Here is a 21,769-nt window from a genome sequence, read left to right as displayed (position 1 = left end):
CCATGTTCACTCCCTGTCAGCTGGTTGCTTGCTCGGAGACTCTTGACCTATGGTTTGACTTTATTTAATCCTATTTACAATAAACAAAGTTCTTGGATTAAAAGTATATGCTAGAGCTGAACTACACAACTAGAAAGATTTTTGAGCAAATAACACAATCTCAGGGTTCACAGTGTGATCAAATATCCTGCAATAGCTTTTGAAACACTCACTCTCAGTGAAACATTGCCTCCAACAAGGCCATACCTCCTAATTGTCCCAAATAGTTCCATCTGCTGGTAACTAAGCAGGCCACTATGGAGACCATTCTGATTCAAAACACCACACTGCCTCCTTTCCTCTCCTCTCCTCTCCTCTCCTCTCCTCTCCTCTCCTCTCCTCTCCTCTCCTCTCCTCTCCTCTCCCCTCCCCTCCCCTCCCCTCCCCTCTTCTCCTCTAATCTCCTCTCCCCTCTCCCCCCTTCTCTTCCCTACTTAATCCTGTTCTAGTGTCCTTCCTGTATCTCTATTTCTCTACAAAATACATTCCTCCTTCCTTATTTTAGACATAACTTCCATGATCGTAGGAATTATAGCACGTCTATTATAAGACTTAAAAGCTAACATTCACATATAATAAAATGTGTATCATATTTTCCTTTTAGTGTCTGAATTCTTTCACTCAAGACAGTTTTTTCTAGATTCTACCACATACCTGCAAATTTCATGGTGTGTGTGTGTGTGTGTGTGTGTGTGTGTGTGTATGTGATTATCAGTTGAATAATACTCTATTGTGTCAATGTACCACATTTTCATTATCCACTTATCTGTTGATGGACATTTAGATTGTTTCCAATTTCTGGCTATTATAATAGATGTGGATGAGTAGGTGTCTCTGTAGTGTGATACAGGAATATTTGGATATATGCCAAGAGCTGTATAGCTGGATCTTGAGGTAGATCTACTCTCAGATTACTGATATAACTCCAACACTGAATTCAATAAGTGCACAAGTTTGCACTTCCACCAGCGAAGGATGAATGTTCCCCTTACCCCACCTACTCACCACCATGACCTGTCACTTGTTTTATTGAACTAGGCCACTATAAAATAATCAAAATTTTGATGTTATAAAAAAGTTGACCCACTGCTGAAATTCTATGTGATAGAGAAACAGAGAGGAACATTTTTGCCTACTCTGATTTCACACTGGACACACTGGGTTTTGCTCAGAATCTTTTTGAGGATAAATAATGTTTGGCAAAACCATATATTTATTATTTTCTCTCTTTCTGCCTGGCTTTACATGAACAATACCCAAAATAAAGATGGAAATGAGAAATTTTAATTATCTATTCACCATAATATATAATATGCTTTTTTAGCCACTTTTATGTGTTAGGTGCCATGTTGATAAGTTATAGAAAGGCTTGCCTGTTGAAGAATGGCAAAAATAGATTCCAATTAATTATTTATGCATTAATATCCATCATATATTTTATGCAGACTTCTTAGGAAAATGAAGAATAACGGAATCACAGAGTTCTATATGTGGAAGTGCTCCACATTTCTAATTATTTTTCTTTAATTTAGTAACACAATCGACTAATTATTACAATTTTATGGTATATATTCTGGATAATTATCATTTCAGCTTAATTAATATTCTTTTTCAAAGCTTATAAAATTTCTAAATTTATACATGCTTCTCAAAACACCAATGAATAGGACAGTAGATCCCTGTCACAGTGACATGGGTCCTCTGTCTCTACTCGGATAGGAGTATTCCAACCTCTTGTGTGTTAGGGATAAACTCCTATTTTATTACTATTTTTATTTTATTAATTTCTCCAAATAGCAACAACTTGTCATATCCACACATACTTTTTGCGTACTCCTTTCAATTTAATTTAATAATATCCAGCATTGCATTTTTATTTTAAATTTTCTTTTTCCTGTGTTTTTAAAATGTACAGTTTAATTTGTAACCCAAAGTTCTCTGTTGTTACTTATGCTGTGTCTTTTAAACTTTTAACCCATCTCTCTATTCAAGTCAACTTATCAACTATGAAGATGCTGAGTAAATTTTATGTTGCACTTTTTACCTATTAAGTGGCCTGAAAAATAGTAAAGAGTTATTATTTGACAGCCCATTTATAGCTATATTTAGTTAATTTAGTAACTATTTTACATTGTTTATGTTTCCATACAAAGGCTTTCTCAAAAGAGCATCGCCAAAAAAAAAAAAAAAAAAGAAATAAAATAAAAGATGTTGGCAGTACTATAGCATTAATTAAAATTTTAGTGGATGAGCAGGAATGTCTGACTGTGAGCATCCACTTTTGTGTTTGCTAGGCCCCGGCCTAGTCTCACAAGAGACAGCTATATCAGGGTCCTTTCAGCAAAATCTTGCTAGTGTATGCAATGGTGTCAGCGTTTGGAGGCTGATTATGGGATGGATCCCTGGATATGGCAGTCTCTAGATGGTCCATTCTTTTAAGAACTTTGAATTCTTATGTGTGCTGATCCGTGATTACAGTCCCACTGAAAACTCAGGTGACGTCTAGCTCCCCACGTGCAGAGCTGAAGATTGGCAAGAAAACGGGGTCAGTTTGGCCAGACCATGACTCAGTTAAAGAGCTTGGCTTGTAAGAAGGTGAACTGTCATCTGAGCTTGGATGTCGTCCGTGAGGGTGAAATGCTTACCCTTCAGAATTATGTTGCAACCACAGGCGTGCACTGCAGATATCGTGGGTAAAACTGGGTAAATGGCCATCCTGTGAGTTTGTATTACTGGTATCTCAAATGTTTCTAAAGATGTATTTATTTTATGTTATATGTATGGATGTTTTGCCTGCATGCATGTGTGTGTATCACATGTGTGCCTGGTACCCTTAGAGGCCAGAAGAGGATATTGTACCACCTGGAACTGGAGTTATGGATGGTTGTGGGTTCTGGGAATTGAACTGGAGTCCACTATAAGAGCAATATGTGCTCTTAAATGCTGAGCCAGCCCCATTTTCTGGTATTTTTAATGTAATAAATCTCCCCAAATATAGCACTAAAAATCATTTTAGTACCATTGTGCTTTTGTGAGAGTTCAAGGACAGCACATTTGTCACTAAACTTGACTCCATGGTACCTGGATCTTGGCTGGAGATAGTGGGATAACTTGACTGGGGCAACAGTTCTGGTGGTCAGCTGAGCTCATCAGTTATTTAGCAACTGACATTTGCTTTGGTTAGAATGACACATCTCTAATCATCAACACAGGGAAAAAACACTGTGGAAAATGTATACACATACACATATCAATAAAAAGTGGGAGCCAATAAGAGCAAATGTAAAAATACTAAGCCAGTAATGAAGTATGCCCCCAATCACGTGATGGTGTGAGGATAATTAAAAATTGAAAAATACTCCAATTATAAATAATGATAAGCCTTCCGCTCGACTCGAGACTCGAGCCCCAGGCTACCTTGCCAGCAGAGTCTTACCCAACACCCGCAAGGGTCCACACGGGACTCCCCACGGGACCCTAAGACCTCTGGTGAGTGGACCACAGTGCCTGCCCCAATCCAATCGCGCGGAACTTGAGACTGCGGTACATAGGGAAGCAGGCTACCCGGGCCTGATCTGGGGCACAAGTCCCTTCCGCTCGACTCGAGACTCGAGCCCCGGGCTACCTTGCCAGCAGAGTCTTGCCCAACACCCGCAAGGGTCCACACAGGACTCCCCACGGGACCCTAAGACCTCTGGTGAGTGGATCACAGTGCCTGCCCCAATCCAATCGCGCGGAACTCGAGACTGCGGTACATAGGGAAGCAGGCTACCCGGGCCTGATCTGGGGCACAAGTCCCTTCCGCTCGACTCGAGACTCGAGCCCCGGGCTACCTTGCCAGCAGAGTCTTGCCCAACACCCGCAAGGGTCCACACGGGACTCCCCACGGGACCCTAAGACCTCTGGTGAGTGGATCACAGTGCCTGCCCCAATCCAATCGCGCGGAACTTGAGACTGCGGTACATAGGGAAGCAGGCTACCCGGGCCTGATCTGGGGCACAAGTCCCTTCCGCTCGACTCGAGACTCGAGCCCCGGGCTACCTTGCCAGCAGAGTCTTGCCCAACACCCGCAAGGGCCCACACGGGACTCCCCACGGGACCCTAAGACCTCTGGTGAGTGGAACACAGCGCCTACCCCAATCCAATCGCGTGGAACTTGAGACTGCGGTACATAGGGAAGCAGGCTACCCGGGCTTGATCTGGGGCACAAACCCCTTCCACTCCACTCGAGCCCCGGCTACCTTGCCAGCTGAGTCGCCTGACACCCGCAAGGGCCCACACAGGATTCCACACGTGATCCTAAGACCTCTAGTGAGTGGAACACAACTTCTGCCAGGAGTCTGGTTCGAACACCAGATATCTGGGTACCTGCCCTGCAAGAAGAGAGCTTGCCTGCAGAGAATACTCTGCCCACTGAAACTAAGGAGAGTGCTACCCTCCAGGTCTGCTCATAGAGGCTAACAGAGTCACCTGAAGAACAAGCTCTTAACAGTGACAACTAAAACAGCTAGCTTCAGAGATTACCAGATGGCGAAAGGCAAACGTAAGAATCCTACTAACAGAAATCAAGACCACTCACCATCATCAGAACGCAGCACTCCCACCCCACCTAGTCCTGGGCACCCCAACACAACCGAAAATCTAGACCCAGATTTAAAAACATTTCTCATGATGATGATAGAGGACATCAAGAAGGACTTTCATAAGTCACTTAAAGATTTACAGGAGAGCACTGCTAAAGAGTTACAGGCTCTTAAAGAAAAGCAGGAAAACACAGCCAAACAGGTGATGGAAATGAACAAAACCATACTAGAACTAAAAGGGGAAGTAGACACAATAAAGAAAACCCAAAGCGAGGCAACGCTGGAGATAGAAACCCTAGGAAAGAGATCTGGAACCATAGATGCGAGCATCAGAATACAAGAAATGGAAGAGAGAATCTCAGGTGCAGAAGATTCCATAGAGAACATCGACACAACAGTCAAACAAAATACAAAATGCAAAAGGATCCTAACTCAAAACATCCAGGTAATCCAGGACACAATGAGAAGACCAAACCTACGGATAATAGGAATTGATGAGAATGAAGATTTTCAACTTAAAGGGCCAGCTAATATCTTCAACAAAATAATAGAAGAAAACTTCCCAAACATAAAAAAAGAGATGCCCATGATCATACAAGAAGCATACAGAACTCCAAATAGACTGGACCAGAAAAGAAATTCCTCCCGACACATAATAATCAGAACAACAAATGCACTAAATAAAGATAGAATATTAAAAGCAGTAAGGGAGAAAGGTCAAGTAACATATAAAGGAAGGCCTATCAGAATTACACCAGACTTTTCACCAGAGACTATGAAAGCCAGAAGAGCCTGGACAGATGTTATACAGACACTAAGAGAACACAAATGCCAGCCCAGGCTACTATACCCGGCCAAACTCTCAATTACCATAGATGGAGAAACCAAAGTATTCCACGACAAAACCAAGTTCACACAATATCTTTCCACGAATCCAGCCCTTCAAAGGATAATAACAGAAAAGAAGCAATACAAGGACGGAAATCACGCCCTAGAACAACCAAGAAAGTAATCATTCAACAAACCAAAAAGAAGACAGCCACAAGAACAGAATGCCAACTCTAACAACAAAAATAAAAGGGAGCAACAATTACTTTTCCTTAATATCTCTTAATATCAATGGACTCAATTCCCCAATAAAAAGACATAGACTAACAGACTGGCTACACAAACAGGACCCAACATTCTGCTGCTTACAGGAAACCCATCTCAGGGAAAAAGACAGACACTACCTCAGAGTGAAAGGCTGGAAAACAATTTTCCAAGCAAATGGACTGAAGAAACAAGCTGGAGTAGCCATTTTAATATCGGATAAAATCGACTTCCAACCCAAAGTTATCAAAAAAGACAAGGAGGGACACTTCATACTCATCAAAGGTAAAATCCTCCAAGAGGAACTCTCAATTCTGAATATCTACGCACCAAATGCAAGGGCAGCCACATTCATTAGAGACACTTTAGTAAAGCTCAAAGCATACATTGCACCTCACACAATAATAGTGGGAGACTTCAACACACCACTTTCTTCAAAGGACAGATCGTGGAAACAGAAACTAAACAGGGACACAGTGAAACTAACAGAAGTTATGAAACAAATGGACCTGACAGATATCTACAGAACATTTTATCCTAAAACAAAAGGATATACCTTCTTCTCAGCACCTCACGGGACCTTCTCCAAAATTGACCATATAATTGGTCACAAAACAGGCCTCAATAGATACAAAAATATTGAAATTGTCCCATGTATCCTATCAGACCACCATGGACTAAGACTGATCTTCAATAACAACATAAATAATGGAAAGCCAACATTCACGTGGAAACTGAATAACACTCTTCTCAATGATACCTTGGTCAAGGAAGGAATAAAGAAAGAAATTAAAGACTTTTTAGAGTTTAATGAAAATGAAGCCACAACGTACCCAAACCTATGGGACACAATGAAAGCATTTCTAAGAGGGAAACTCATAGCGCTGAGTGCCTCCAAGAAGAAACGGGAGATAGCACATACTAGCAGCTTGACAACACATCTAAAAGCCCTAGAAAAAAAGGAAGCAAATTCACCCAAGAGGAGTAGACGGCAGGAAATAATCAAACTCAGGGGTGAAATCAACCAAGTGGAAACAAGAAGAACTATTCAAAGAATTAACCAAACGAGGAGTTGGTTCTTTGAGAAAATCAACAAGATAGATAAACCCTTAGCTAGACTCACTAAAGGGCACAGGGACAAAATCCTAATTAACAAAATCAGAAATGAAAAGGGAGACATAACAACAGATCCTGAAGAAATCCAAAACACCATCAGATCCTTCTACAAAAGGCTATACTCAACAAAACTGGAAAACCTGGACGAAATGGACAAATTTCTGGACAGATACCAGGTACCAAAGTTGAATCAGGATCAAGTTGACCATCTAAACAGTCCCATATCACCTAAAGAAATAGAAGCAGTTATTAATAGTCTCCCAACCAAAAAAAGCCCAGGACCAGATGGGTTTAGTGCAGAGTTCTATCAGACCTTCAAAGAAGATCTAATTCCAATTCTGCACAAACTATTTCACAAAATAGAAGTAGAAGGTACTCTACCCAACTCATTTTATGAAGCCACTATTACTCTGATACCTAAACCACAGAAAGATCCAACAAAGATAGAGAACTTCAGACCAATTTCTCTTATGAATATCGATGCAAAAATCCTCAATAAAATTCTCGCTAACCGAATCCAAGAACACATTAAAGCAATCATCCATCCTGACCAAGTAGGTTTTATTCCAGGGATGCAGGGATGGTTTAATATACGAAAATCCATCAATGTAATCCATTATACAAACAAACTCAAAGACAAAAACCACATGATCATCTCGTTAGATGCAGAAAAAGCATTTGACAAGATCCAACACCCATTCATGATAAAAGTTTTGGAAAGATCAGGAATTCAAGGCCCATACCTAAACATGATAAAAGCAATCTACAGCAAACCAGTAGCCAACATCAAAGTAAATGGAGAGAAGCTGGAAGCAATCCCACTAAAATCAGGGACTAGACAAGGCTGCCCACTTTCTCCCTACCTTTTCAACATAGTACTTGAAGTATTAGCCAGAGCAATTCGACAACAAAAGGAGATCAAGGGGATACAAATTGGAAAAGAGGAAGTCAAAATATCACTTTTTGCAGATGATATGATAGTATATATAAGTGACCCTAAAAATTCTACCAGAGAACTCCTAAACCTGATAAACAGCTTCGGTGAAGTAGCTGGATATAAAATAAACTCAAACAAGTCAATGGCCTTTCTCTATACAAAGAATAAACAGGCTGAGAAAGAAATTAGGGAAACAACACCCTTCTCAATAGTCACAAATAATATAAAATATCTTGGCGTGACTCTAACTAAGGAGGTGAAAGATCTGTATGATAAAAACTTCAAATCTCTGAAGAAAGAAATTAAAGAAGATCTCAGAAGATGGAAAGATCTCCCATGCTCATGGATTGGCAGGATCAACATTGTAAAAATGGCTATCTTGCCAAAAGCAATCTACAGATTCAATGCAATCCCCATCAAAATTCCAACTCAATTCTTCAACGAATTGGAAAGAGCAATTTGCAAATTTGTCTGGAATAACAAAAAACCTAGGATAGCAAAAAGTCTTCTCAAGGATAAAAGAACTTCTGGCGGAATCACCATGCCAGACCTAAAGCTTTACTACAGAGCAATTGTGATAAAAACTGCATGGTACTGGTATAGAGACAGACAAGTAGACCAATGGAATAGAATTGAAGATCCAGAAATGAACCCACACACCTATGGTCACTTGATCTTCGACAAGGGAGCTAAAACCATCCAGTGGAAGAAAGACAGCATTTTCAACAATTGGTGCTGGCACAACTGGTTGTTATCGTGTAGAAGAATGCGAATCGATCCATACTTATCTCCTTGTACTAAGGTCAAATCTAAGTGGATCAAGGAACTTCACATAAAACCAGAGACACTGAAACTTATAGAGGAGAAAGTGGGGAAAAGCCTTGAAGATATGGGCACAGGGGCAAAATTCCTGAACAGAACAGCAATGGCTTGTGCTGTAAGATCGAGAATCGACAAATGGGACCTAATGAAACTCCAAAGTTTCTGCAAGGCAAAAGACACCGTCAATAAGACAAAAAGACCACCAACAGATTGGGAAAGGATCTTTACCTATCCTAAATCAGATAGGGGACTAATATCCAACATATATAAAGAACTCAAGAAGGTGGACTTCAGAAAATCAAATAACCCCATTAAAAAATGGGGCTGAGAACTGAACAAAGAATTCTCACCTGAGGAATACCGAATGGCAGAGAAGCACTTGAAAAAATGTTCAACATCCTTAATCATCAGGGAAATGCAAATCAAAACAACCCTGAGATTCCACCTCACACCAGTCAGAATGGCTAAGATCAAAAATTCAGGTGACAGCAGATGCTGGCGAGGATGTGGAGAAAGAGGAACACTCCTCCATTGTTGGTGGGAGTGCAGGCTTGTACAACCACTCTGGAAATCAGTCTGGCGGTTCCTCAGAAAACTGGACATAGTACTACTGGAGGATCCTGCAATACCTCTCCTGGGCATATATCCAGAAGATGCCCCAACAGGTAAGAAGGACACATGCTCCACTATGTTCATAGCAGCCTTATTTATAATAGCCAGAAGCTGGAAAGAACCTAGATGCCCCTCAACAGAGGAATGGATACAGAAAATGTGGTACATCTACACAATGGAGTACTACTCAGCTATTAAAAAGAATGAATTTATGAAATTCCTAGCCAAATGGATGGACCTGGAGGGCATCATCCTGAGTGAGGTAACACATTCACAAAGAAACTCACACAATATGTATTCACTGATAAGTGGATATTAGCCCCAAACCTAGGATACCCAAGATATAAGATATAATTTGCTAAACACATGAAACTCAAGGAGAATGAAGACTGAAGTGTGGACACTATGCCCCTCCTTAGATTTGGGAACAAAACACCCATGGAAGGAGTTACAGAGACGGAGTTTGGAGCTGAGATGAAAGGATGGACCATGTAGAGACTGCCATAGCCAGGGATCCACCCCATAATCAGCATCCAAACGCTGACACCATTGCATACACTAGCAAGATTTTATTGAAAGGACGCAGATGTAGCTGTCTCTTGTGAGACTATGCCGGGGCCCAGCAAACACAGAAGTGGATGCTCACAGTCAGCTAATGGATGGATCATAGGGCTCCCAATGGAGGAGCTAGAGAAATTAGCCAAGGAGCTAAAGGGATCTGCAACCCAATAGGTGGAACAACATTATGAGCTAACCAGTACCCCGGAGCTCTTGACTCTAGCTGCATATATATCAAAAGATGGCCTAGTCGGCCATCACTGGAAAGAGAGGCCCATTGGACTTGCAAACTTTATATGCCCCAGTACAGGGGAATACCAGGGCCAAAAAGGGGGAGTGGGTGGGCAGGGGAGTGGGGGTGGGTGGATATGGGGGACTTTTGGTATAGCATTGGAAATGTAAATGAGTTAAATACCTAATAAAAAATGGAAAAAAAATAATAAACATAATATAAATAAAAAAAAAAAAGAAATTCTACAAGAAAAACCAGAGAACCAGAGGCAAGGATGTGTGTCGAGCTGTTGAGTGAGCAAATAGGAAAGCTACATGCACTGTAAGTGAACATTAACAGGATGTATAAATGTTAAAGTGAGGGCCAAAAGTTTTTGCTAGCCAACTGCATAAAATTAGAATTAATGTTTTACCTTTTGGTAAGAGTCCAAAAGAAAATAAATAAGTCTTCATAAAAGTACTTCTTACTTCAATAAAAGTAGTAACTGAAATCAAAACGTCATACAAAATGTTGTAAAACATAAACAACTGTTTTATCAAACGTGCAGAAATACAGGGTTTTGTTTCCTTTTCTAAGAGATGAATTATTTATGTGTTTTTCTTCTTTTTCTTTTTTAGGTTTTGTGATCCCGATCTTGATAGTGTCTTATGTAGATTCCCCTCATTTTCTGGTACCTTTTAATGAAGCAAGTGTAATCTGGAAGAAGGGTGAAGGACATAAAGAGAGATATAACATGTTATACCCATTTAAATATACTGTATTTTTGTATATTTTATTTGATCTAACTTCAAGAAAATACATGGAAAACATGATATACTTTTCTGGTTTAGCCATTGTCAGAAACATAAATTTTCAATCTGAGAAGATTTTAATTTTTTTTAATACCATGCATGTCAGAAAAGAAACATATGTACAATAGACAAAATATCATGGAAAATACTTTTGAGTAAGATTGGTTCCAGAGTTCCCTGGGTCCTTACATAAAGGTACATTGAAATGAGAGATTTTGTAATGAGTATAATCTGTCTTACAATTGAGCTCCTATTTTTACCAAAGCCTTGGAACCTAATAACAACGATGAGAATATGGACAGTAATGTAGAAGAATAAGACGTGAGCAGGCAGCACCTGCGTCCTGGGAGTCAGGCTCCATGGAGCCCCCAGTGCCCAAAGCATAAGTTGAGTGCATGGTTACCTTGTAGCACAGGGAAGGGACAAAAACCCACCCCAAGTTTGGTACAAGCACTTTGAAAAGAACAGTAGTATATATAAGGACAGTAGAGTAACATGCTAGGAAAAAAGTGAAAAGCAGAAATGGATCTGCAAAATACAAGACAGTTTTCAAACTTAGGGAAAGGTAGTCAGACAATTGGTATCAGATCTTTTGGAGAAAATTCCTTGCTCCCAATTTTCCTTGACAGTGCTTGGCATTTCCTCATCTTCACAGATCATACAATTTAAATAACAACTCTTTAAGTTCTGTGCAGCTACTCTCAAATTAAGGCCATTGACTTGTTTTTCTTTAATGTGCATAGCTTGGTACTCATGAAAACCACATTTGTTTTATTCTCCTTTCCATTCTGTCTTCCAGCATAATTTAAATTTTCTATGCAGAAGAACTGATGCATACCTTCTTCTATTTGTTGCATTTTCAAAGGGTTTTTGTATGATTTTTTAAATATGATTTATTTAAATTGTAACTATTACACAAAAATTATTTATCATGTATACTGATCTTAAATTGAAAACTATGCAGAATTTAAAAAAAAATATGTTCTGAGCAGTCTGCCAGTAGGTTATCTTACATTCTATGAAAATAATGATGTCACCACTAATGAATGAACTCCATTGATGGTTATATAATTGTTGTGAATATTGATTTGTCTTGACTTGTACTGCTTTGCCTGGGATCTCTGAAACAACACTAATTACAAGAGGTCATTCTAAGCATGGTTACCTGGTTAACTTAAAGGTTGCATGTGTCTCTCTTCTAACATGTTAGCATAGATTTTTTTTTCAAGGCCCAATCATTTATTTGGTTCTCATCAAGACTTGTTTTTGACTGGCTCAGACTTAGAAGTAGAAACTCTGCAAGCATATCCACATCACTTGGCAATCTGTTCCTTGCATTTTTCTTTGGCTTTTTTTTTTTTTTTTTTTTTTTGCCAGAACTTTAGCATATTCGGCCTCCTCCTTATTTTTCTTAGCAGGGGGTTTCTTTAGAGAAATACGTTGGTGCTTGTGTTGCAGGATATGTGGAGTAACAAGATATTGAATGTAGGGTGGTTTAGTTATGAGATTCTTATATTTCTTCTATAAGGGCTTTCTGAGAACATATTAGCAGCCATCATTTTCTTTTAAGAGATTAAAAATCTTTTAGATTTTGCTAGGCATTTTGGGTCCCAGTAAGCAAGACACTGTAGTATGGCTGTCCAAGAATATCCTTCTCTGCATTTTTTCTGAATAGCCAAGTTAAGAGCACTGAGAATGGCATCCCAAGCAGATTGCGCTTCCTCTCTTCAGTTCACCTTGGTCTGCAGCAAAATGCCCACCCCCCCCCAAATTCCCAACAGCAGGCGCTCTATACCATGAGTCAAGACACCATGCTTCATAAGAAAACCTTGCTTGTCATTCCCACCGCTGATTCAAACTACACAACCCTTCCACTCTTCACCCAGCTATTTCTGAGGAAATGCCCTTCCCATGAAAAACACGCGGTCATTGTCCTCTTAATTAGTTTCTAACAGCTGAAAGGAGATACTGAGCTTCAGGGGCTATAGAGCTCTTTTTATATTATCAATGGATTTCAATTTTGTGATATATATATATATATATATATATATATATATTCTATTTTCTAACTTTTAAAAATTTATCTACCAAAGGTGTATACATATTTTTAAAAGAATAATGCCAAAGCAAATATTTATGCAAATGTTACCCAAGTTTAAGAAACAGTTATTGACAGCTTTGTTTGTGAAAGTCTGTAGATTTGCTTCTCCCATCATATTATCTTTATTAACCAAACAACCAAACAAAAAAACCTAAACCACTACCAACAAAATCTAAGTAAATCAATAAGACTGGGGGCAGGCCTTTTTATGTTGTCCTATCTAAGAAGCGGTTGCTGGCTTGTCACATGTTTCCTTGGTATAGCAACAAAAACAGAAGCTTAAAAAGGAAAAATAAAAAACATACAAGCAACCAAAAGCCCATAAAGTTGATTAAAATTTTCTACTGTTGAAAAACTCAATATAAAACGATTAGACAGAAAAGGCACCAACTACAAGAACTATCTGTAGATCATATATTTGGTGAAGGATTTATCAAGTACATGATCTAATATATGAGCTTATAAAGAACTTTCAAAACCCAGAAATATGGAGATAACATTAGACTAAAACAATATGGGTGGAAGCAGATACTCAAAAGGATTAGGAAAGTTAGCCTTTAGGGAAATGGAAATGAAAGCTATCCTTTGCCACCACTGCACACCTCATTGAAAAGATGTAATTCTTAGAATGCCATTTATCTACTGACAAGGATGTAGACCATTAGAATTTCCAAACATGGGTGGCATGCCTGCAACATGAACACATGGCATTGAAAAACAATTTGGAAGTTTCTTATGAAGTTAAAAATGCACTATAAAGAATTGTAGTTCCACTTCCAAGTGTTTTCTTAAATAGAATAGAAATTTGTGTTCACACAAAAACTATATATGAATATTTATAGAGGCTTTTATAATTGTCCCAAACTGGAAACAATCCAACTGCTTGAATTGAGTGCTTGTTAAACACACTGTGGCACATTTCTCCAGAAGAATGATGTCAGAATAAAAAGAAATGAACAACAGCTAGCACAGCACAGCATGGATGAACCTCAACAGTTCATAGGATGTTAGAGGAGTCACAACATAAATAGTAAATCCTGTATGGTTTTGTTAGTATAATACTGTGGCAGAGTCAGAGTATACAGACATAGGACTGACTGGTCAGTGGATGCCCTATAAGAATGAAGGAGCTGGATAAATCACATTAGCACTAATGTATGCTTAGTATAGGGGAACCTTGACGGACTCATTCTGCAACTTGGTTCTGAGGATTATTAGCATTTGGTAGGCCATTATGAAACAATTCAATACACGATAGTGAACCTATCCATTAAAAAGAAATAAATAAAAGCGTACCATAAAAGTTTATGCATAATAAACTTGACTTTGGTTACTCCTAACATGACACATTTCCTTCTTCATGTAGACATTGCCAGCATCTAGGAACACATTCATGGTGAAGCTCTTGCTTTCTCTCCACCCCTTCCCCTTTTCTTCCCACAGGCCTGTGCTGACTGCAATCATTGCTGTTCTCATCTCTGTCCTGCGCCTTCATTTAATTTGAGTTACTCACAGCCAGATTTGCATTCTAGCTTTTATTTTCTTAGCATGTTTGGTTGACAACATACTGCTCAATTTTTTACCTCTTTTAGGGTGTAGTCTTCTATTCAGCTAAGAGGCTTACCAATGACTTGAAGTGACACTGATATAAATGTTTAGAATTTCTGTTTCTCTTTTCTTTAGAAACCTCTTGTTCTTACTTCTGTATTTTCAGACCAAGAAAACTGAAGGTTAATTCTTTGTCAACCTGACACAAATGAGAGACAACACAGAAGAGGGAACCCAATTGAGGAATTATCTCCGTCAGATTGGCCTATGGGCATATCTGTAGGGCATTTTTTAAAATTGGTAGTTGATTTAGGAGGTTCCACCTTACTGAGGACAGTGTCACCCTTGTGACTGTGGTCCTAGAAGGTATGAGAAAGAACTGGAGTGAGCCTTTGAGAGCAAGCCAGTAAGCAGCTTTCCTCCAGTGTTCCCACCTCTTCTCTTGCTTGAGTTTGCTGCCCTATATTCCCTCAATGATGGACTATAACAGGACAAGCAAGCCAAATAAGTTCTTTCTTCCCCCAACTTGGGTTTGGTTTTATCACTTCAATAGAAACTTAAGTAGGATAGCCATTTTCTATATGAAACATTTTGATGATGAGTTTCCATAAAACTATGGAGGCAAATGACACCCAACTGGGGAACTTTTATTCTTCAAGATCCACACTGTCTGAGCTACTTGTCTAGTGTTTGTTCCCCAATGATCCAGGCCCTAATCCCATAGTGGATTTCAGTTTTAAAAAATAATTTTGTTAAGAGTTGAAGAAATATTCCATATTTGTAGGCCTGGAAATCTGTAGAAATTTTGTCTTCTTCCTATTTAAACTTCAGGTGAGTGAGTCATCTTTTCCACAGAACATATTATGTTTAAGCCTTGAATATTGCTCATTTCCAGTCTTTCCTTTCCCTTTCTGTTCTTCTGAATACAGACATTTAAGACGGTTATTAACACTACTACTAGCCTTTTTCTCAACACTTATCCACTCATCCCTGAGTCCCTTGGGGCCCTGAACTCCTTCTTCAAAAGCCAGTATCAATCTTTAGGTAGGTCTGGATTGCATTACTCCCTCCATGGACCCCCTTGGTTTCTAAATTCAGTTAGAATGTCTCTAGTTCTATCAAAGCTTTGGGTATCTATTTTATTTTATTTTATTTTTAATTTTCTATTTTATTTTATTTAGGTATTTTCTTCATTTACATTTCCAATGCTCTCCCAAAAGTCCCCCATACCCTCCCCCACTCTCCTAACGACCCACTCCCACTTCTTGGCCCTGGCAATTCCCCTGTACTGAGGCATATACAGTTTGCAAGACTGATGGACCTCTCTTTCGAGTGATGGCCGACTAGGCCATCTTCTGATACATATGCAGCTAGAGACACGAGCTCCGGGGGGTACTGGTTAGTTCATATTGTTGTTCCACCTATAGGGTTGCAGACCCCTTTAGCTCCCTGGGTACTTTCTCTATCTCCTCCATTGGGGGCCCTGTGTTCCATCCAATAGCTGACTGTGAACATCCACTTCTGTGTTTGCTAGGCCCCGGCATAGTCTCACAAGAGACAGTTACATCTGGGTTCTTTTGATAAAATCTTGCTAGTGTATGCAATGGTGTCAGCGTTTGGAGGCTGATTATGGGATGGATCCCTGGATATGGCAGTCTCTAGATGGTCCATCCTTTCATCTCAGCTCCAAACTTTGTCTCTGTAACTCCTTCCATGGGTGTTTTGTTCCCAATTCTAAGAAGGGGCAAAGTGTCCACACTTTGGTCTTCATTCTTCTTGAGTTTCATGTGTTTTGCAAATTGTATCTTATATCGTGGGTATTCTAAGTTTCTGGGCTAATATCCACTTATCAGTGAGTATATATCATGTACCTCACTCAGGATGGTGCCCTCCAGGTTCATCCATTTGCCTAGGAATTTCATAAATTCATTCTTTTTAATAGCTGAGTAGTATTCCATTGTGTAAATATACCACATTTCCTGTATCCATTCCTGTGTTGAGGGGCATCTGGGTCCTTTCCAGTTTCTGGCTATTATAAATAAGGCTGCTATGAACATAGTGGAGCATGTGTCCTTCTTACTGGTTGGAACATCTTCTGGATATATGCCCAAGAAAGGTATTGCAGGATCCTCCAGTAGTACTATGTCCAATTATCTGAGGAACTGCCAGACTGATTTCCAGAGTGGTTGTACAAGCTTCCAATCCCACCAAGAATGGAGGAGTGTTCTTCTTTCTGCACATCCTCGCCAGCACCTGCTGTCACCTGAATTTTTGATCTTAGCCATTCTGACTGGTGTGAGGTGGAATCTCAGGGTTGCTTTGATTTGCATTTCCCTGATAATTAAGGATGCTGTTACCATCCAGTGGAAAAAAGACAGCATTTTCAACAAATGGTGCTGGCACAACTGGCGGTTATCATGTAGAAGAATGCGAATTGATCCACTCCTATCTCCTTGTACTAAGGTCAAATCTAAGTGGATCAAGGAACTCTACATAAAGCCAGAGTCAGTGAAACTTATAGAGGAGAAAGTGGGGAAAGCCTCGAAGATATGGGCACAGGGGAAAAATTCCTCAATAGAACAGCAATGGCTTGTACTGTAAGATCGAGAATCGACAAATGGGACCTCATAAAATTGCAAAGCTTCTGTAAGGCAAAAGACACTGTCAATAAGACAAAAAGGCCACCAACAGATTGGGAAAGGATCTTTACCTATCCTAAATTGATAGGGGACTAATATCCAATATATATAAAGAACTCAAGAAGGTGGACTCCAGAAAATCAAATAACCCCATTAAAAATGGGGCTTAGAGCTAAACAAAGAATTCTCACCTGAGGAATACCGAATGGCTGAGAAGCACTTGGGTACTTATTTTAATGGTAAGTTTTAAAGACAATTTCTATTCCTCCTACATGATGATTTACATTCCGTCTTTCTCCTGTTGCCTCCTCTAGTTTTATCAACCTCAGTTTCTTGGAATTTAAGTGACACCGCCTGGGGTTCACTGACCCTGTAGTGAATTATCTCACATCCTCCAGCATGTTTGTTTGTTAACTCCTCCTCATGAGCAATTGTCATTGTTTCATGAGTAATTCCACTTCTCTGGAATTACAAAAGTACCCTTAATGAATTAATTGTTTATTTCTCTGGTCTAGGGATAAACTAAATTATTGGAGTTTCTCCCCACTACAGAGGCAGTATAAACTTAGAATCTACACCTGCTCATATTGGAAGTTTGAAACTTCTGTTTCCTGTGGAAATGTGTTTGTTTCATCTTCTATTCTGAGCTTTCGACTATAAAGATATTTTTAATTAAAGTAAAAACCTTCCTTGTGGCCTGTTTCCTGGGTGACTTGTTTTGCATTTCACACGGAAGGGGTAATCCCTTATGGTCCTACCTGTCAGTTCTAGCTCCTTCACTTACACTGTGTCAGCCCACACCTGTGTAACAGTAGTGTACCACAGAATTATTGGGGCCTACGGTCAGGTACACTATCTTTTTAAATCAAGTCTTTAAGGAATTTACATCCCTTTTTCTAAAATCTGTTTAGGGTTTTTGTATCAAAGCACACATGTATTTTAACTGTTTTTTGTCATTTCTATGTGCTTATAATAAAAGGGCTATTAATTAGTTGTCCAATGTGCAACATTCAGAAGTGAAAAATATTTTTAATACTTTATTTATTTTTATTTTATGTACAATGGAATTGACTGTTTGTGTGTCTGTGTGAAGGTATCAGGTCTCCTGGAACTGAAGTTACAGTTGCAGCCTACCATGTGGCTGCTAGGAATTGAACCTGGGCTCTCTGGAAGAGCAGTCAGTGCTCTTAACAACTGAACCATCTCTCTGATGTGAAAGAATTTAAAAGGCAAGATAAGACACTGATAAATCATAGTGAAAATGTGGTACATATAGATAATAGAGTTCTGTTCAGCTCTGGAGAAAAATGAAATCATGAACTTAGCAGGTAAATGAAAGAAGTAAACATATTATAGTAAGTGAGGTCACTCAGTTCTCCAAAACAAATGACACATTTTCTCTCATTTATGGATCCTAGCTCCAAATCCTTAGACTTAAGTCTACAATCTGAACTAGCCACAGAATGCAGGAAAGAAAAAAGTGACCATATAGAAAAGTGGGAGAAAGCACTGCAGAGGGAGATAGACACAAGTGCTATGAAGAGGAGAATAGGGAAAACAGGGCATGCAATATACCTGGGAGGAAAGATAATACAGGAGAGGGAGGTGGGAGAGAAACAACAGTAAGGATGTTTGTAAGTCCATAGGGGACATATCATTTTCTTAAGTTTATGAAATTGTGTGTGTGGGTGTGTTAATTATTCTGAGCATTTGTTCCTTGTATCGTAGCATTAAGCATGAAACTATCAGTTGGGCATGGTGACACACACCTTTAATCCCAGCACTTGGAAGGCAGAGGAAGGTGGACCTCTAAATTCAAGGGCTCCCTGATCTATGTTGTGAGGCCAGCCAGTTTAACATAGTGAGACCATTCAAAAAAATTTTGAAATACACAAACACAAAACAAATAAAATAAGTCTATCTTTTGTGGGGAATGTAAAAAACAAATCCAAGATAAGACAAAAACCCAGGAGCCAAGTGGAGCTATGCAACAGAAATGGATGAAGACTGAAGAACTGTGGCCCTTTCAAGGCAGCATCCACACAGTCTTTGATGCTTTGCAAAGGGCACACACAGACACCCCACTCCGCGCCAGGCAAGCCTTGCAGCAGCTCTTGCCCAAGTTTATGTCTCTTTAAAGTTTTTCTGAAATGCCTGCTTATAGTTTGTGTTCAATTTGATACAGGCATCTGGCAACAGCCCTCCGTGCCTGCATGTGAAGGCCCTCTGAGTTACAGAAGTCAGAGGTGTGCCATTTCCATGAGCGCTTACCTTTGTGACTCCCACCCACGCTGCTCTGCCCTTTTCATAAACTCACATTATATGTGCCTTGGCATTTGTTTTGTAATTATTAAAAAAATAATATTGTTAATGAGTAGAGTTTATTGGTTCTTTTACTAGGTTTCATGGGATACAGTGCTTGTTCTCTGTGTGCACCAACACAGTATGAACTTCTTATTTTTAACAACTACTTCATAAGGTTAAGCAAATTTTGAGGTTAAGGATTTTATAGATGAAGCAACAGAAGTTCATGAATAATTTGCCCAAGATTACCCACTTTATTTATTCATTAACAAGCATTTGTATAGCACCTATATTTCAGGCTCTTGATTTAAATGTGTGGCATATATATCAACTTCTATATACACATACATGTATATATAAAATTTGATCCTCACCAAGTTTATGGAGCTAGGCATTATGTTCCCATTTTTTAAAGATTTACTATTATAGATAAGTACACTGTAGCTGTCCTCAGACACACCCGAAGAGGGCATCAGATCTCATTACAGAAGGTTGTGAGATACCACGTGGTTGCTGGGATTTGAACTCAGTACCTTTGGAAGAGCAGTCAGTGCTCTTAACCGTTGAGTCGTCTGTCCAGCCCCTATAGTCTCCTTTTTTTTTTTTTTTTTTTTTTTTTTGGTCCAATATCGTGAAGAATCCACATGGCAGAAATAGTAAATAAATTGTCAAAGGCCATACATATACTTAGTAAACCTGTCAAATGTCACCCATTTAGTTTGTAAGCCATACCAGATCCCCCAACCCTGTACTCTAACCACTTCTACTTACTTAGTCCTATCTATTCCTAAACTATACATGAACTACACCTATGTCTTACATTAGAGATAATTATAGTGTCCAAGGAGTACTGGACATATATAGAAATTACATTGATATGTAAACATGCCTGATATATGGATATTGATAATAGTTAGGGCCTGTAAGCCCATGCTGATTATTCTCTATTCATGGAATTTAAGTTATAGTATCAGCCTAGATGGTCATCAATAATAAATTGATAAGGAAAAGAGAGGGAGGGGAGAAAGGGAGGGGAGAAGTGAAGAAAATTTTTTTTGAGTTAAAGAGCAAAGTGATATTGCTTGTGGAAAATTAATGGAGCTGGACAGATTTGTTTAGTAAAATAAGAAATGAACAAAATTAAGTAGTTTATGTTTTGTTTACATGGAACTTAGTGTGAAAAAAAATGAATATGAAGAAAAAATATCAGGGGTGTAGAAGAAGAAAGGATACTGGGAAGGGAAACAGAAAGGGTAATAAGCAATAGTATTACCAAAAGTATGTTAAATGAATGTGTGGAAGCATTACAATAAATCTTATTATTTGTATACTTAATATGTACTACTAAAAGAGAAAAAAGAAAATCAGATTCATGGCATAGAATATTTCTGAAATTATAAATAATTTATAATACATTAATTTGAATTTCAATATAGGGAACTGATGGTTCTTTTGTTGACTATGGTCCTCACTATGGAATACTCTCTCTCTCTCTCTCTCTCTCTCTCTCTCTCTCTCTCTCTCTCTCTCTCTCTCTCTCTCTCCCCATACATATATATATCAGTGGCCTTTTCATCTTATATATATATAATATATATATATATATATATATATATATATATATATCCTCATTTTTCTGGAGTGGGCTGTAGACCAAGGATTCTGTTGTACTCTATAGTGTAAACATTAAATCAGTAGTTCTCACTTGGAGTTAAAGGGCCTTCTTTCACAAGGTTCACCTAATACCATCAGAAAACACTGGTATTTCCATCATGTCAAAACAGTAACAAAATTACAGTTATGAAATAGCAACAAAAAAATCTTGTGGTTGTGGTCAGCAGAACATGAGGAACTGTATCATAGGGTCACCACATTAGAAAGGTTGAGATCCACTGGTGTAAATGTAGGAACACCTGCAGGCCATGAAAAAAATAAAACATAAAATGAGCAATGATACCCCCCCAAAGAAAAGACAAGGTATTCACGATTCATTATTAAACATCATTTCAAATTTAATGCATCTTTCCAGATCACTCGGACACCATTTTCCAGGATTGTCCGTTTTCAGAAAATCCTCCTGGCAGTCACAGTGCCTCCTCATAAACAATATGAGCATGGAATCCACTGGCTCCTGAGAAGTTGCCATCGTGGCCAGAAGATCATTTGTTAACATTTTATTCTTCTCTCATACATCCCAACTGAAGACTCCCCTGCCTCCCCTTCTCCCCATCCTCCTCCGCTTCCCATCATTTTAATATTTACCATAATACAGTGAAGCTAATGAGATGGATGTGCCATGACTTGTCTCCTCTTTAACTCTGAACTGTTTCAGGGTCTTTGTTTTCCTAACTCATGTGCCCTAAGAGGATTATTTTTTGAAATTTGACCCTTCAAT

This window comes from Mus musculus, chromosome 4 (assembly GCF_000001635.26).
Source record: "Mus musculus strain C57BL/6J chromosome 4, GRCm38.p6 C57BL/6J".
NCBI classification, from domain to species: Eukaryota; Metazoa; Chordata; class Mammalia; order Rodentia; family Muridae; genus Mus; species Mus musculus.
This window is presented reverse-complemented; position numbering follows the sequence as displayed.